Source organism: Schistocerca piceifrons, chromosome 1 (assembly GCF_021461385.2).
Source record: "Schistocerca piceifrons isolate TAMUIC-IGC-003096 chromosome 1, iqSchPice1.1, whole genome shotgun sequence".
Lineage (NCBI taxonomy): Eukaryota > Metazoa > Arthropoda > Insecta > Orthoptera > Acrididae > Schistocerca > Schistocerca piceifrons.
Genome location: NC_060138.1, coordinates 246,676,085 through 246,695,212, shown reverse-complemented (window position 1 = coordinate 246,695,212; position 19,128 = coordinate 246,676,085). Strand labels below are relative to the sequence as shown.

At 41.8% G+C, this 19,128-nt stretch overlaps 1 protein-coding gene across 2 annotated transcripts in view; it reads right to left on the bottom strand.

The window, feature by feature from the left end:
* LOC124784161 (adipocyte plasma membrane-associated protein-like) overlaps positions 1 to 18,181 on the bottom strand; it is a 111,309-nt gene extending 93,128 nt beyond the window's left edge. Inside the window, exon 1 of one of the 2 annotated variants that reach the window (XM_047254080.1) lies at positions 18,085 to 18,181. The gene's annotated coding sequence lies outside the window, so the exon portion shown is untranslated. The other variant, XM_047254079.1, reaches the window with a different exon arrangement.
* Positions 18,182 to 19,128: the final 947 nt, after the last annotated feature.

The following is a 19,128-nucleotide window of genomic DNA, read 5'->3' as shown; positions in this document are numbered from 1 at the left end:
TAAGAGGCACCTGACACTCAGCGGCTAGAATGTGATGGGCATGTGACTGGTTTTAGGATGGAAATGTGGACTAAACACATTCAAGAGTGTATAAGCTTTGTATTCATTATGCTGAATCTTATTATGTAGAACATATCAAACACGAAAAGCAGTCATGATAAAGTTCGAAAATCATAAGTCAAAACTTTCTCAATGAGTAATTATTGTTCCATGTTTCGCTGTACATCTTCAAATCAATAAATATCTCACACTACACATTTTCTAAAGCAACCTATTTTCTTCCTCAGTGTTCAAACTATCGCCAAAGCAAATTTCATCAAAACCAATTCAGCAGTTAAGTCATGAAGTGTAACAGAGTTACTTTCACATTTATAATATTAGTGTGGAAGTATGGATTTCATTGGTGAATGTGTGTGTGTGTGTGTGTGTGTGTGTGTGTGTGTGTGTGTGTGTTGTTTGGATGCAATTAGGATAGCCTAATTAAATCCTTGAAGAGGTTCAAATGGCTCTGAGCACTATGCGACTTAACTTCTGAGGTCATCAGTCCCTCCTTGAAGAGGTATATTGCGTTATGGAACAATACATAAAATAAGACAAAAGCAATCACTCACCAATAGTAGAATGATGTGTGGTGCAAGACAAATGTAACAGAGAACAGTGTTCACTAGCCTTTGAGTTCTGGCTCTAGTTCTATAAAAGTGGATACATTCACACACATAGCCACATTGACAAAAAAAAAAAACCCTATTTCATCATGATGTAAGACGTTAATGAGTCTAAATACCCAAGCACGTTAAGGTGATTCTTTTGTTTCAGATACAAGCAGTTATGCGTGGATCAAAAGATGAATTTGACAGTTTGAGCAGCTTAATCTGTTTCCCCTTGCTCAAATACCTGCCAATACATAGTTCCAAAAATTGGAACATTCTGTTCTATTTGGTGATTCTCATTCATCATGTACTACATTTATTGTTGTTTTTACTCCACTGAATATACTTTTAAAAAAATTGCAGTACAGACCATTTTCTGAGAACCACAATACAACTCCATGAGAAATGTGTGTAACAGTTTCTTCTGTTTCTGTAATTCCAAAATTAAATATGTTTGTGTCATCTTCAGAGAGTACTGAATCTGCTTGATGTATGTTAAGTGGATCTTGGTTCACCTAAACAATGAATAAGAGGGGATGCAACACTGAACCCTGTTAGATGCCACTCATGACTTCTGCCCAGTCATTAAAATTTTCCCATCTCTATCTCTGACTCTATTTTCTCATAAGAGTCACTAGGTGCATCTTGTCCTTTGTTTTGCCAGGTAACTGTAATGGGTAGATGGAGTCAGCTTAAACAAATACTGCTCATACTATGTTTCATGAGATGCCCAGTGCCAAGACGAAACATCAGTTTCTATCTTGTTACAATCCCCCCCCCCCCCCCCTTCAATGCAGTTGTATGTTCCATTTGACAGAACAGTACCAAATTACACTCATCTAATGCAATATTTGGTTTAATAGTACAAGGCCTGTCTTAAAAAGTATCTGACCTTTGGCCCTAATCCCCTTTACAGTAGGCCCCTTGTGCTTGCACACACTGCCAGAAACACCTCTGTAAGGTTTCTTTTGGAATGGTGTTCAGCTCCGTCAGCATGTTCCGTATTATCTCTTCTCTACTCTCAAAATGGGATCCTTTCAGTGGCATCTTCAATTTTGGAAACAACCAGAAGTCACATGGAGCCATGTCTGGAGAGTAGGGAGGATGGCGAACGGCTGTAATTCCACGTTTGGCAAAGAAATTTTGGATCAATTGGGATGAATGTGTGGGAGCGTTGTCGTGATGCAGTTGCCAGTTTTTCACTGTCATCTCCAGTTATCACGGTGTTCAGAAACCCAGGATTAGTGCTCGCGGTGTCCATAAAGTCCTGTGCAACATCAAAATGGAGGTCTTTTTATTCCAGGGACAACAACTTGGGCACGAATTTTGCAGTCACTCAGTGCATGTTCAAATCATCATGCAAAATTGCATGTGCAGAATCTTTACTCACTCCAACCTCTTAGGCAATCTCCCGCACGGTCAAAAGACGATCTGCCATCACCAAATTTTACACACTTTCAACAACAGCTGCACTCTGAGCAGTTTGGGGCCTGCCAGAATGCTGGTCACTCTCCGCTGATGTGCGGCCATTTTTGAATTGGTTGAACCACTCCTTAATTTGTGTTCACCCATCACATCTTCTCCAAACACCTGCTGAATCTTACAAATTGTTTTGCTTTGAGAATCACCAAGCTTTTGACAAAATTTTATGCAGTATCTTTGCTCAACACGTTCAGTCATCTCGAGAGCATTGGTAATCCAATGAACACGTTGTGTAGCACCTCACTCAGTGACCGACAGGCAACGACTGACACGCTAGAAGGCGTGGACAAAATTCATGCATGTGCATAAAGGTCTCTTCCTTTACTGTGTACAGTGGCGCTGCACTATTGTCTCTATTTTATGCGGGAAAATCAAAGGCCAGAAACTTTTTAGACAGTTGTATGTGCCAGTAGGGCAGCAAAACAAGGAGAGTAACCATTACTCCAGCCATGAATGAGTAACCCTGTTACATGGTGGCAACAGATAGTATGTTGCAGGCTGGCACATGTGACATATCAAGTTGAGGAAGGAAAACATGGCAAGTGAGTTTTAACCAATCCTTCACTGTCTGTTGTTATCAACTATTTTAGATACTGACTGAGAATTAGCCATATAGGCACCATACTAGCAAAGTCTGGTAAAGTATTCAGTCGATGCTGGAGTACTAAGTTATGATAAAACTATGCCTAGATAATACCCTTTTAAACTGTCATACAAATTCAGTCCTAGGAAACAAGGCGCCTCCTGTTGTCATCTGCAGAGTTGTGACAGTGACAATTCATCAGCCTGGTGTATAATACTTGTGATGAGATCTACTACGTTCATGATGCTGCCTCATAAACATGTAAAGGGTTTAATATGCCAGGAATTCTGAGGTCATTAAAAATGAAAGAGAGTCCAAGTGTAGAAATAAGAGGGAGAAACTGATCGCAGCTCAAGTAAAGGAAGCACCTCAGCCCTTTCCTGAAATCATTTTCAGAAGTCACAGGATACATAAATCAGGAACATCAGTCACAGAGATCCTATTCACAATAAAGCAATTTGCTGTTCAGTGTGCAGTTTGCTCTGCTCGCTATCCATCTCTGTAGCTTTCTCTCATGAACTACTCTGACCAAATAGACAAATTCTGACTGGAGAATGGTTAATGGAATGAAAATCATTAAAAACTTCCCACTACGAGGAACCTACAATGATGGGGAAACAAAATTGTGGCAGAGGAAGGTTCTGTAGCAACACCAAATTGCATGTTGTGTCACCTATTGCACATACATAGCTTATAGGACATCATGGGAATTTCACCAACTTGACACCTGAGAAAATCTGATGTTGGGTCTCCTAGCATATCAAATACATTAAAGGATGCGAGAAAGAGTAGGCACAGATGTGTTACAAGGTCATTGATTAATTCATAATCTGTAGCCTCTTGTGTTTTAAACTAACTGAGACATACTTTGATCCAAAAAAAATACAAGCATTAGCAGCCACTGTTTGGATGCCTACGACATGTAAGGGGCATTAAATGTTTTTTTTATACAGGAAGCCATTCCACTTTTAGACATATTCTCTGTGAAGCCAACCTTTAAGTAGTGATAGCAGCCTCTTAGCTCAAGTGTGTTACATGATTAAAAATGCACTTATTCTAGAGAAGCAAACATACTTGTGGGTCTTCCTAGAGTTTCAGTTTTTTGAGATGTATGCTGAACCTGCTCATTTCCCACTGCAATGTGAGATCTATTTCACAGATGATTTTTTTATCCTGTCCACTTACTTTCCTGTTGAGTTTGGGTCCTCTGATAACCTTGTGTTACTTGAGGAACTAGATTATTCTTTTAAGCATACTAGATACTTCATTGTTTCTGTACAATGGCTGTCACATAGAGTACCTGATGAATAAGTTTTGTCTGATGTTTTAGACCCGTTTTTGTTTTAATCTCTGCCTGACCTATAGCAACACAGTGGAAACTTTATAACTGGTTGCAAACCAGTTGATTTCTCCACATGAAAACTTCCATTTTGCAGCAGACTGGCCACTGTTGGGAAACTTTCTCTCAGAATAAAACTGTGTGCCAGAATGGGACTCACATGTGAGCCCTATCCTTCTGCAGGGATTCTTCTTACCAACTAAACTGTCCAGACATCTCTCACGAGTTGCCTTGAAGCTTCCCTACACACACCAAAAAAAGTTTTGCATCACTTAAGTTCCGAGAGTTCCGGAACCTGTATGGAAAATTGGAATAGAGATCAACATAAACATCATTTTTTCCATTTTTATTGCTGATGAAAACCACACATTGCATGTTGTAACACCATACAGCTAGATCTTCAGAGGTGGTGGTCCAGATTGCTGTACACACTGGTATCTCTAATACCTAGTAGTAAGTCCTCATGCACTGATGCATGCCTGTATTCATCGTGGCATACTGTCCAGAAGTTCATCAAGCCACTGTTTGTCCAAATTGTCCCACTCCTCAACAGCGATTCGGCGTAGATCCCTCAGAGTGGCTGGTGGGTCACGTCGTCCATAAACACGCCTTTTCAAACCATCCCAGGCATGTTTGATAGGGTTCATGTCTGGAGAACATGCTGGCCACTCTAGTCGAGCAATGTCATTATCCTGAAGGAAGTCATTCAGAAGATGTGCATGATGGGGGCACAAACTGTCATCCAGGAAGACAAATTCCTCGCCAATATGCTGCCGATATGGTTGCACTATCGGTCGAAGGATGGCATTCACATATCGTACAGCCGTTACGGCACCTTCCATGACCACCAGCAGTGACGTCAGCCCCACATAATGCCACCCCAAAACAGCAGGGAACCTCCACCTTGCTGCACTTGCTGGACAAAGTGTCTATGATGTTTAGCCCGACGGGGTTGCCTCAGAACATGTCTCCGACGATTGGCTGAAGGCTTATGCAATGCTCATTGGTGAGGAGAATGAGGCCAATCCTGAGCTGTCCATTCGGCATGTTGTTGGGCCCATCTCTATTGCGCTGCATGGTGTCATGGTTGCAAAAATGGACCTCACCATGAATGTCGGGAGTGAAGTTGTGCATCATGCACCCTATTGCGCACAGTTTGAGTCGTAACATGACATCCTGTGGCTGCACGGAAAGCATTAATGAACATGGTCACATTGCTGTCAGTGTTCCTTCGAGCCATACTCCATAGGTAGCGGTCATCCACTGCAGTAGTAGCCCTTGGGCAGTCTGAGCGAGGCATGTCATCAACAGTTCCTGTACCTCCAAGTCTGAACAACATCACTTTGGTTCACTCCGAGACGCCTGGACAATTCCCTTGTTGAGAGCCCTTCCTGGCACAAAGTAACTATGCGGATGCGATCGAACCATGGTATTGACCATCTAGGCATGGCTGACAACACGAACCATGTACCTCCTTCCTGGTGGAATGACTGGAACTGATCGGCTGTCGGACTCCCTCCGTCTAATAGGCACTGCTCATGCATGGTTGTTTACATCTTTGGATGGGTTTAGTGACATCTCTGAACAGTCAAGGGAACTGTGTGTGTGATATAATATCCACAGTCAACATCTATGTTCAGGAGTTCTGGGAACCGGGGAGATGCAAAACTTTTTTTGATGTGTGTATTTCCACTTTCCAAACTCCAAAGAAGCTCTCCTGCATTCTACACTGAACTTACGAGCCCTATGAAATAGGATATGGCTATAATTGCTTTGCCAAAAGCCTCTGTGGTTGTATCAGTATATAAAATTTGGCCTTGCAGCAGAATGCACACTATTAGGAAGGCTCCTTAGAGATTAGTGCAGTGTGTTGGACCACAGGGCATAAACTTCAAGGCAGATCAGAGTATGTGGATGGGTAGTTCCGTAGAGGATGGATATGACCCCTACCGTGGTAGATGGATTAGTTGCTACTGTGTTGTGATGGAGTGCTATTTCCCCTATCTGGACCTGGGTGCAGTTGTGGCGGTGAGCTGGAGTTGAACAGTAAACTGTCAGTAAAACATACACGGTTAAGACAGACATTAATTCATGACAGTTATACATACAGAATTGTAGCTGGAGAGAAGATAGCTGCCATCGGTGATACTTGTTGGCCACAGTCGCTGAAGTGTGCCAGCTTAGAAGTAGTCTGCGAGGAACGTGATGCATGCTTGGGTCATCATATGTTAGTAACAGCACAGTAGCAGAGAGCTGACGTAAGGTGCCACAATTGTTAGCAACACATGAGAGAGAACAGCTCATGCAGCTGACCGCTCCCATAGTGGCAGTGTGCTAGTTGGGCAATGCTAACTGAAACCAGGCTAACCAGGCATGTGGCCATCAACAGGAGGTAACCACCCAGCAGATGACACAATGGTGCAAAGGCACAATATTGACTACATGCAGACTTCACCTGAGGCATATGCCTGTAGCTGCTGACATCTAAGAAGTAAGCCAACTGGCTAGTGTTTCTCCTACGGTGGGACTCCCACTCTAGAATTCATAGCAGGTTGGAGTGCCTGGACATCACCGTTGGGCAATGATTACTACATTTCTTCCAGTTTTTCTACCTAGTCAGCTCATTCAGAAGTACAGCCAGAGCTGTAAGATTTAACAACTTCAGCTTTCAGAGGTGCTGGATTACACCTATATTGTCAGCATCCAGAATGAATGTTCTTGGTACTAAACATGTCCTGCTGTTACATAGTGCAAGCTTAGTCATCAGGCTGATGAGCACCTCTCCTCTACGATGTCATTCTGCTAATCAACACAGGAACAGTTCATCGACCCAGCAAAGCCATGGTCCAACAGTTCAAGTGGCAAGAACAATGTCCTCAAAAAGCAATGTTATCTGTTTAAAACAAAGTTTGATTTTGTCATGTCTTCTCTCAACAGAACTAAACCAGCATGGTTTGCAGAAGAATCTCTGCGGAGCATGGAAAAGAGGATAGCTGTTCCAGTGGACAACTTTTCAGGCTGGCTGAAGGAGAGAGTAGTATGGAAGCAAGTGTACCTTTGTAGAGGCACTTGCAAATACAGATATTTGTGCTACTGTTACTTACCTGCCTCTGACAATGCAATACAGCTAAACCTGTGGTATTTCTCCATAATATATCATATTACTTTGAGACATAAGCCAGTCTTAATATGGTCTGGGAGAAGTAGCTTATTATATGTCAAAATGAAGACACCTGTTTTCATCAACTCCTAATTTTCTTCACATTTTTAAGCTTAGTCATACACTTCTCCTGTAATTGATTGACAGCCATTTCTTTGACATCTTTATATGAAAGAAAATCTCACCTAAAATCTAGGGTATTGACCAGCAAATGACAGTTAGATATAAGCCACACAATTTTGCATTTCAGAGGTTTCTGAATTTTTCCTATTAAACAGTTGCATTTCATAACTTTGGCACAGATTTCTAAATTGCACCTGGTACTTGAAAAATCTTCTGGGTATAGCAGGTTTCCGCTCCTTAAAAGTTCAATCATCTCATTTAACAACAATAAATACATTTGGCAGTTTGTCTGTTCTCTTAATATCAGTACTGTAATTCTTGCCATTTGCTTCTCCGAAACATAAGTCGGGTGAACGCTCGTGGGAGTGTTGTACAGTTGAACTTCAGTCTCCATGGAGTACCTACAAGAAGGTAATGAGACAAAAACAGAGTCCACACAAACAGTGCATCATGTGCCTGAATAGACTTAATAGGACACTGCTGACTCAGGAACATCTACATCTAAAACAGAGGTCAGGTAACATGTTTCGCCTCAACACTCCTTCATCTGCCAGCATGTAGCTAAATCTAAGCTTGAGGAATTTTTCTGCCTTAATATAGTTGTTTTTGCAATCTTTTCCATTAATTTAAGCCAAGGTCCCAATTCACTGAAACAGAAACTGATCAATAAGAATACAGTGGTGGGCACATTTCTTTGACATCTTTATATGAAAGAAAATCTCACCTAAAATCTAGGGTATTGACCAGCAAATGACAGTTAGATATAAGCCACACAATTTTGCATTTCAGAGGTTTCTGAATTTTTCCTATTAAACAGTTGCATTTCATAACTTTGGCACAGATTTCTAAATTGCACCTGGTACTTGAAAAATCTTCTGGGTATAGCAGGTTTCCGCTCCTTAAAAGTTCAATCATCTCATTTAACAACAATAAATACATTTGGCAGTTTGTCTGTTCTCTTAATATCAGTACTGTAATTCTTGCCATTTGCTTCTCCGAAACATAAGTCGGGTGAACGCTCGTGGGAGTGTTGTACAGTTGAACTTCAGTCTCCATGGAGTACCTACAAGAAGGTAATGAGACAAAAACAGAGTCCACACAAACAGTGCATCATGTGCCTGAATAGACTTAATAGGACACTGCTGACTCAGGAACATCTACATCTAAAACAGAGGTCAGGTAACATGTTTCGCCTCAACACTCCTTCATCTGCCAGCATGTAGCTAAATCTAAGCTTGAGGAATTTTTCTGCCTTAATATAGTTGTTTTTGCAATCTTTTCCATTAATTTAAGCCAAGGTCCCAATTCACTGAAACAGAAACTGATCAATAAGAATACAGTGGTGGGCACAGAAGTATGTACGGAGTTCACAGTAATACAGGAGCGTTAGCCAGTCCCAGTTCAGCAATTCCACATTTGGTAACCCATACCAGCCTCTGCTGACAAGGTCGATGAGTCTTTAATACTTCTTCACTACTTTCCGCTCCCAGTAGCTGAATGGTCAGCATGACGGATTGACAATCCTCTGGGCCCGGGTTCAGTTCCCAGCTGGGATGGGGAATTTTCTCCGCCCAAGGACTGGGTGTTGTGCTGTCCTCATCATCATCCTATCATCCTCATTGACTGCAGGTCACTGAAGTGGCATCAAATTGAAAGACGGGCACCCGGGGACCGGCCTGCCCGACGGGGGGTCCTAGCCATACGATTAAATAAACAAAAAAATAAACTACTTTAGTGCTTTTGGTAACTCTGAGATTTCTTCAGTAAGTGAGCATGTACGAAACTGTTAACCATTCTATGAAATTAGAGGCCGGCCTGAGATCTGTAGTTGAGGTTCCGCAGAGAAAAGTCAGTCTTCATGTCTTCTCATTCAACACCATCAATTTTTTACGTTCTTATTGTTACAATATACAATGTTCAGTAAATTAGTGTATTACACAATAACCAACCCACTCGTGGACGTTAATAAAGCATATGTCTGAATCCATGTCTGCTTCCTTCAATGTTAAAAATCTTAAGAAATTTTGGGCTCCCTATAAAATTAATCAAATTGATAGCACTCACCTTAACCAACACTGTACCAAAATCAAGTTCAGGGGGGAACTCTCTGAGTCATTCATCATAAAAACAGGTTTACGACAAGGAGACTGTTTGGCACCACTGCTGTTCAACTGTGCTTTAGAATACATAATGAGGGAATGGTACAAGATTAACCCAAAGAACATGCAAACTGGAAGAACCAAAGACAACAAAAGTTTAAATTGTCTAGGATTTGCTGATGACCTTGCTCTCTTGTCCAACAGTATTCAGGAAACCAAACAATTTATCTCACTACAGGAAATAGCACAGAAAATTGGTCTTGGAATATCCTTTGAAAAAACAGTCATCTTGTTAACTGACCCACCAATCATAAACAAAATTGCCTTAGGAAACCAAGAAATGAAAATTGTAGATAAATTTAAATATCTGGGAGAAATCATAACATATAACCTCAATGAAAAGCCAACATGGCATAACAGAACAAACAAATTTATCAGAGCACAATATATCACCAAGAACACCTACAACAAAAAGAGCCCGTCAATAGCAACAAAATTAAAACACTACAAAACAGTCACTCAACCAGAAATAATGTATGCAAGTGAAACCATCTTCAAAACAACTAACACTGCACAAATAGAAAAAATACTCAAAACAGAGAGAAGAATCATCAGAATGTGCATCAACAAATTGTACCAGAAAGATGGACACTGGAGAGTAGCTACAAATGAAACAGTCTACAAGGAAATAGAACCGGTAATGAGAACAATCAGGAAGAAAAGCATTTCACTTTTCGGACATCTAATCAGAACACCAGAGAACAGGATCATCACGAGATTTATAGAAAAATTGTGGAACAGTAAGTGCAACATTAAATGGATTACAGAAATCAAGGAAGGTATGGATGAGCTACAGATTACATTGGAAAATCTAAGAAATAAAACTGACAAAATCAGGAAACTCACAGACAAACAAACCAGACTGAAAACAAGAATCAACAAACAGACAATAGGAAGGGTGATTTCCGATGAAGAAGGAAGGATGAGATCCGAAAGAATGAAGAAGTACTGGGCCGACAGGAAACTGAAAAATTCTTGTAACTCTTCAGGCTTTCCCGGCGATCTAATGACATCTTGGGTTGTCGGGTGTTCTGCCGGATATCAGCGTCGTACTTGCACGATATTTCGGTCACGTAGCTCGAGACCTTCATCAGGTGCGACCTGAGACTGCTCCTCGAGTGGATCTGGTCCAGTATTTATGCCTATGGACTTCCCCCTCCACCAACGGCTGCAGGCGCTTCCTCTGTGGTCCGCGCCCATTCCCTGTGACCTGCTGGAGCGTTGCTGCTCCGTTTTCCGTCCGCTGCGGTTCTAGGTGTTCCCTCTGCGGTCCGCGCCCACCAAACCCGCTCCTGGGGGTTTCATCTACGGTCTGGGGTACCAGGCGTTCCACCTGCGGTCCGCGCCCGCTCACCACGACCTGTTGGAGCGTTGCCGCTCCGTTTTTCATCTGCTGCGGCTCTGGATGTTCCCTCTGCGGTCCGCGCCCACCAGTCCCACTTCTGGGTGTTCCATCTTCGGTCTGGTGCTCCTGGCAGTCCGTCAGGGGCTCGTTTACCATCTCCATGTCTCTGGTTCTTCTGTTTGTGTAGTGTTGCAGCTGGCCCCGTTGCTCCTTTAACAATTCCAGAGCCGGATCCCAGGCTCTGCTTAGCTGGTACCCTGTGTCACGATTCATAAGATCGTCAGCCATTTTAATCTCAATCGATTCTCTTATGACACTGTCCCAAAATCTGGGTGTTTGTGCTAGAATCTTGGTATCCTCATACTTCATGGCATGATCTAGCTCTAGACAGTGTTCAGCAATGGCTGACTTAGTCACCTGTCTTAATCTAGTGTGCCTCTGATGTTCTTTGCACCTGATCTCCACAGTTCTTGTCGTCTGGCCAATGTAGGACATGCCACATTGGCAAGGTATATTGTAAATCCCTGGTTTTCGTAACCCCAGGTCGTCTTTGACACTCCCCAGCAGTCCCCCGATCTTGTTGGATGGACAGAAAACACACTTGATATTGTGTTTACGCAGGATCCTACTGATTCTGGCAGAAATAGAGCCAGCATAGGGCAGATATGCCACCTTCCTTGCTTCATCTTGGTCTTCTTCAGGAACCTGTGGTATAGTGGCTGGTCGGAGTGCCCTCTCAATTTGTCTGTCCATGTATCCATTCTTGGAGAAAACTGTTTTGAGACGTTCTATCTCTATGGGTAGATTCTCTTGGTCTGATAGGGCACGTGCTCTGTGGACCAAAGTCTTCAGAACCCCATTCTTCTGTGCAGGGTGGTGACAACTGCTGGCCTGCAGATATAAATCAGTGTGTGTAGGTTTTCGGTACACACTGTGGCCAATTGATCCATCTGCTTTCCTCTGGACTAGTACATCCAGAAATGACAGCTGGCCATTCTTCTCCAGTTCCATGGTGAACTTGATATTAGGGTGGCATGAGTTAAGATGTTCAAGAAACTCATTGAGCCTGTCCATCCCATGTGGCCAGATCACGAAGGTGTCATCCACATACCTAAAGAAGCATGTGGGTTTGAATGTGGCTGTCTCCAATGCCCTCTCCTCAAAACTCTCCATAAACATGTTGTCCCCTGTGGTTGCCAACATGTTTATGGAGAGTTTTGAGGAGAGGGCATTGGAGACAGCCACATTCAAACCCACATGCTTCTTTAGGTATGTGGATGGCACCTTCGTGATCTGGCCACATGGGATGGACAGGCTCAATGAGTTTCTTGAACATCTTAACTCATGCCACCCTAATATCAAGTTCACCATGGAACTGGAGAAGAATGGCCAGCTGTCATTTCTGGATGTACTAGTCCAGAGGAAAGCAGATGGATCAATTGGCCACAGTGTGTACCGAAAACCTACACACACTGATTTATATCTGCAGGCCAGCAGTTGTCACCACCCTGCACAGAAGAATGGGGTTCTGAAGACTTTGGTCCACAGAGCACGTGCCCTATCAGACCAAGAGAATCTACCCATAGAGATAGAACGTCTCAAAACAGTTTTCTCCAAGAATGGATACATGGACAGACAAATTGAGAGGGCACTCCGACCAGCCACTATACCACAGGTTCCTGAAGAAGACCAAGATGAAGCAAGGAAGGTGGCATATCTGCCCTATGCTGGCTCTATTTCTGCCAGAATCAGTAGGATCCTGCGTAAACACAATATCAAGTGTGTTTTCTGTCCATCCAACAAGATCGGGGGACTGCTGGGGAGTGTCAAAGACGACCTGGGGTTACGAAAACCAGGGATTTACAATATACCTTGCCAATGTGGCATGTCCTACATTGGCCAGACGACAAGAACTGTGGAGATCAGGTGCAAAGAACATCAGAGGCACACTAGATTAAGACAGGTGACTAAGTCAGCCATTGCTGAACACTGTCTAGAGCTAGATCATGCCATGAAGTATGAGGATACCAAGATTCTAGCACAAACACCCAGATTTTGGGACAGTGTCATAAGAGAATCGATTGAGATTAAAATGGCTGACGATCTTATGAATCGTGACACAGGGTACCAGCTAAGCAGAGCCTGGGATCCGGCTCTGGAATTGTTAAAGGAGCAACGGGGCCAGCTGCAACACTACACAAACAGAAGAACCAGAGACATGGAGATGGTAAACGAGCCCCTGACGGACTGCCAGGAGCACCAGACCGAAGATGGAACACCCAGAAGTGGGACTGGTGGGCGCGGACCGCAGAGGGAACATCCAGAGCCGCAGCAGATGAAAAACGGAGCGGCAACGCTCCAACAGGTCGTGGTGAGCGGGCGCGGACCGCAGGTGGAACGCCTGGTACCCCAGACCGTAGATGAAACCCCCAGGAGCGGGTTTGGTGGGCGCGGACCGCAGAGGGAACACCTAGAACCGCAGCGGACGGAAAACGGAGCAGCAACGCTCCAGCAGGTCACAGGGAATGGGCGCGGACCACAGAGGAAGCGCCTGCAGCCGTTGGTGGAGGGGGAAGTCCATAGGCATAAATACTGGACCAGATCCACTCGAGGAGCAGTCTCAGGTCGCACCTGATGAAGGTCTCGAGCTACGTGACCGAAATATCGTGCAAGTACGACGCTGATATCCGGCAGAACACCCGACAACCCAAGATGTGAAAAATTCTTTGTATAAATTTGGCTAGAGTGGTCCAATGAAGGCCATAAAATGTAAATAAATACATAAAAACAATCCACTGCCTGTTTTAATAAATCAGTCTTTTGAACAAGTTTGTTTTCCTGATTTTGTGAAATGTCCAGGAATAAAGTCATTCTTCAAGAAGGGGTCTGTGGAAGATAGGGTAATTTATTACTCAAACACTTTTCTTCCTGTCTGATCACAGGTGTTTGAGAAAGTAATTGCAAGTAACATACAATATTTTATTGGAAAACACAAGATTAGTTTGAACAAATGAAACTGATCTCCAGAGCAGAAACAGTACTGTAGATGTCTTTTTATGACTTCTTTCTCAAGGTCAGCAACTCACTAGTAAAGTGGAAGGTATCTTCTGAGACCTCGAAAAGGCTTTCAACTCAGGAAATCATAACTTGCTAATACAAAGGTTTAGGGGGCAGTGTGCTACAGTTCTTATATTGTACCTACATGACACAAGACAAAGAGTAATTACCTCCTCAAAAGCAGCAAATTATCCTTCAAAATTAAGAAAAGTAACCATAATGTACCTCAAGGCTCTATTCCATCCTACTCGCTTCTGGTTCTTTGTTAATGTCAACTCTCCATCAGTTCCATTTGCAGATGAAGCATTTGTTTTAATGAAAATTGTGAAGCAGAAATAATCTGACTGCATCGTTAATATTTTCTGTAACATGGTAACAGTTAAACAGATTGTCTCTGAACACCTCAAAAATGCATATGGTACTATTGAAATCACAAAATTAAAATAAGTCATAAAAAAGGGTACAGCAGAAGTGGAACCAGTCACATTACTGGGTCTAAATCTGGATAAAAATTTATACTGGAATATGCAAAGGGAGTACATATCAACTAAATATGTTAGCTTTGCATTTGCAATGCAATTACCCAGTGCCACTGACATTGTCACAAAGACAATTGAAAAATAGACTTATTTTGAATCAGTGCTGGTATGGCATTGTATTTTTGGGAAATGCTGGTAATATATTATATATATTTAAGTTCCAGAGAACGTGTCATCAGAAATACATGTGCTGCATGTCTAAGAGAATCCTGTTGCTCATTTACTCGCAAACCTGGTAGTTTTAACAGTCCCTTGCCACCCCTCCCCCGCAACAACTACAAAACAATAATCTTTTAATGTAACAAACCAGAATTATTAATGAAAAATCATTTTGATTATTCATATAATACAATAAATAAAGATAAATTTATACTTCCTACCCAAGGATTAAAATTATATAAAAAGACTCTCCAATACTTGAGACTGAAAACTTTCAATAGAATAAAAGGCAAGAATATTCTGAACATGCATCGAGTCTATTGAAAAAGAAACTGTGTCACTCAGTGCAGGAGTTTATGAAAGATGAATTGATAATTTAGGCTCAATGTCACTGATCATTAGCCTTATTATGCAACTATAGTTGTACATACTCATAAAAAATTTTAAAAAATAGAATACCGCTCCATAGCACTAGCTATTATCTTACATAAGGCTTAAGGAATTAAACAACTATTTTTTGACATTTTTCCTGTATCCTGATCATATGATTAATAAGTGTATGTTATGTGGTGTATAAATCACTAATCATTGTAACGTGAAAGAACATGCAGCTATGCTGACATTTTCTGCATGCCAAACTATTGCTTTCCTAAATCAAAAACAAAACGCAACTTAAAAATTCGGATTTGAGCATTGTCCAGGAGAATTCAGGATGAGCAGGGTGTCCAGCTGCCATGACTTAATTTTGTAATGATTTCCATAAACAACACAGGCAAATGCTAGGTGGTTCTCCAACAAGACCATGCATGATTATGCCTAATTTTCTCCACATTCTTGTCCATTCCATGCAGAAAATTAAAACCTGAAACTTCCTTTGTTCCATCTTCATATAATAGTTGGGTAACCTTCTGCTAGTTATACAACAATATGAATGACTGCATTCATAGTGCAGCAGTTCAGTTTGCATGCTTCAAGTATAACACAGAAGATGCAAGGCAAAGAGAAACCATCTGAGGAATACTACAAAGATAGCAATAGCTTTTACATAGGATGATGAATGAAGAGGAAAGTGCATGCACACAAGCATATGCTTACATATGTGTGCGTGCGCACATACGCATGCCCCCCCCCTCCCACACACACACACACACACACACACACACACACACACACACACACACACACACAAAACAGAATAGAAGGGGATTGCAGCAGGACTAAAGAAGAATGTTAAGAAAATACTGTGGATGCTGGCAAGAAACCACAATGTTGATAAAAATATGGAAGTTGCCTTAAATGGACTGCAAGCACAGTCTGTCATGGCATGAAAATTTTTCTTCTTTTTACGGAGTATATATTAAGTTGATTACATGTAACGAATTAGAAACTATGTACAGAGTGGGGTTAAAACACAAATGTTTGTATTTCATGGATAGTGTACTACCATTTGTGCTATCCATGTATACCTCAAGGGTCAATTCAAAGATTCAACCGTCCACTATAGTGTAATAAGACAGCCTCTGCAGTGTTTGCAAAGGCATGCCTCTGGCTTTCTGTCAGTCCATCATGCACACTTGAATAGTGCAACAAATTGCACACTCCTTGCAGATGGGAGAAACCATGCCCGTTAAAGCAGTCTTACAGCCACATATAACCAAAACTCTCATGTTTAATCTCTTGGGAAAACACTATACTTTTAACGTAAAATAGTATGAAGAGCTTTCTAACTGCAGCCTATTTAATTCCTTAAGACAGTCCACACTTTTTTTTAATTGTAACCCAGCACTGTGAGTGACTACTTCTGGATATAGGGCTATGTGTCATCAAGAAATTGGTTCTTCTCTGCAGCAACGAGTGGCTACACAATCCAACACTGAACATACTGCACTCACAGAAAGCCTTTTGCAGTCTTGGTATGTCATCTCAGTAGTTTTTAACACCAACAGATTCAAAAAATTTAAATACTTGAGCAATAATTGATTGGTGTGTATGTCTATCATAAATTAACTCCCACTGGCATATGTCCTCTCTTCAGCAAAGGAAATCGTAAAGTTTTAAAAGATAGAGTAAGAGGATGAGTGTCCACAGAATGTAAACAGCATGTGAAACTCTTAATAGGGGTGGGTTACTACGTTATTGTGACAAGTTCTAAATTCGAATTAATGATCTGAAGTGCTGAAGGGACGTTGTCTGTTCCTAGGTGCTATTTTTATTTCTTTGTGTTTAAGGGTTTGTTAAAACACTGACAGCTCACTTATATACATATTGGGGAAATTCATCATAACTGGTTTTGTTAAAGAACCAGCCTTGGCAAATGCTTGAACATCTTCAGATGAAATGGAGATAAAGATCTGCAACAGTTCTTGGTATTTGTAGATCATTTATAAAATGGAGTGGAAACAATTCTGCAAAACGAATTCATTCTGGAACATGTAACAATCTGCTGCTTGCCTTCCTCGAAAATGCGCTCGAAATGTTACAGATGTTTAAAGATACCGCTATACGATCGGTTAACAACACAGCAAATAAATGAACGTGAAAACTTTTAAATTATTATTTTTTTAAGATTGCAGTTATTTCACTAGACAATAATGTAAATTGTTGCGACGTAATGTGTGGCTGTCTGAAGACAATTAAGAGGGTGCTTCCATACCCAAAAGCTTTTAACAGCAGTTTCAGGCTCGTATGTGGCATTCCGTTAATATATTTCTGGCAAACACGCCATTAAGAATTTGTTGTTACATTTGGGATGAAAACTCTGCTCAGATAATCAAGTTGCAATAACAAGAGTGATCTAACTCCTATATAGTTATACTGCTTTCGCACTTTCGCAATTGTTGTCCTATGGACTAGTGATCTCGGCGTCCTTGTTAAGAGCTGACATGTAAATAATACATTACTATATAAAACGTCTAACCTTTGGATGAAGTACTGCGAAAGGAGGCAGATAAACATTCAAAATTTTTTCGCCGCACGCACTACCTCCGCACTTCCACGTAACTAAATACTCGTTAACAGGAGCGTGACTTTCCAGTTCTCCGTACGGCCCGATGACAAACAAGTTCTTAAATTGCTTCTGCTGTATCTCATTAACAACTCGTGTTGACAGGAGAGCTAATCTAATGCAGACGACGACGAATTAGTCACGCTGTGATTATGTACATTTAATTGATAATTTCGTATTGAGATTGTGATAAACAATGTCGTCAATGTGTGACTTATGTTCCGAAGTCCATGCTGATGTTAAAGGGCAGATCGTCGACTTGATCAGCTCGTTAAGTGTCCATTACAATAATTACTATTGAACGATGCCTGTTTCGTCGCAGTTTCGCGACACTTCTTTTTTTTTAAATTCGACAGATACGGTACACCTGTCTCAACTGCTTGTTATCTCCCTATGAAGCATCCACGAAACCAACAGGTCGGCAAATTAACAATTCGGTAACACATTCCTCTTTCGTAGTTATTTTTAATTCCATGTTACGCATGCAAGTGCTTCTGCGTTTTCTGCAATTTCCAGGACGTAACAGCTGGTGGTGACTAAGTACTATCGAAAATTGAAAATATCCACCCAACCAGTAATAACGCGACCATACACATAGATCGATAATATCGACAATCGAACTGGTCAACCACGGGTAAATCTCTTCGTTTATTTCAATAGCAGTTCACAATTCACACACTATGACTTATCTGCGCAAAAATTCTGAGAAGGCAAATCATAGGGTTTACATGGAAATTTTCGCATGTTGGAGCAAATGCACTCTAATTTATGGGCGCAGTTTACATCTATGCAGACAAATCGTCGCGTATGATCAGGAAATTGCCGCTAAACTGGTGAGCGAAATGTTTTTGAAGCCTGGTTTCCACACACTCACATGTCCATGCCCCACATCACCGCTTGCGTAAAGCCGGGTGTACACTGAATTTGAAACATGTTTTGCAACAATGTTTGCAACGTTGTTTGCGGCCACTAACGGGTTGTCGATGATTGCAACGTGTTGCAAACACAAAACAGTCTTCCATGGCTGTGTCGGAACAGATAAAAGGAAACACTGTTTCTGAACTGCTAGAACTAAATGCAGCTATACTGCGATAATGTTCATTTATGCTCTGTCTTCTTTATGTAGTGTTGTGTGATCCGTTTATTCTTCATCAACGTCACTATAAGTTCTTCAGTTAAAAGTTACATAACTCCTGTACAAATAACGTCACACCTCGCCATTTTGAAAAACACGTACAAAGAAAATAGGCTCTCTAAGGTAGGACATTCGAGGTGGGCCCGCTGACAAGGTTCCCACGGCGCCCCTCACGCTGTGACATCATTCAGCGGACAGCCGGCTGCGTGCGAATGGCGTGTGCACAATCAAGACGCAACGCGAGGCGCAGTCTGCGAGCTCTACGCTATGAAAACAGAGATGGGCGAAAGAGGCAGTTGGTGTCTTGGAATCTGTATCGCAAAAGAAGAGGAAATTAGCTCAAGTAACAAATGCAGTGCCCATCTGTGAACCCAGTGATTTAAGACTTAAGGT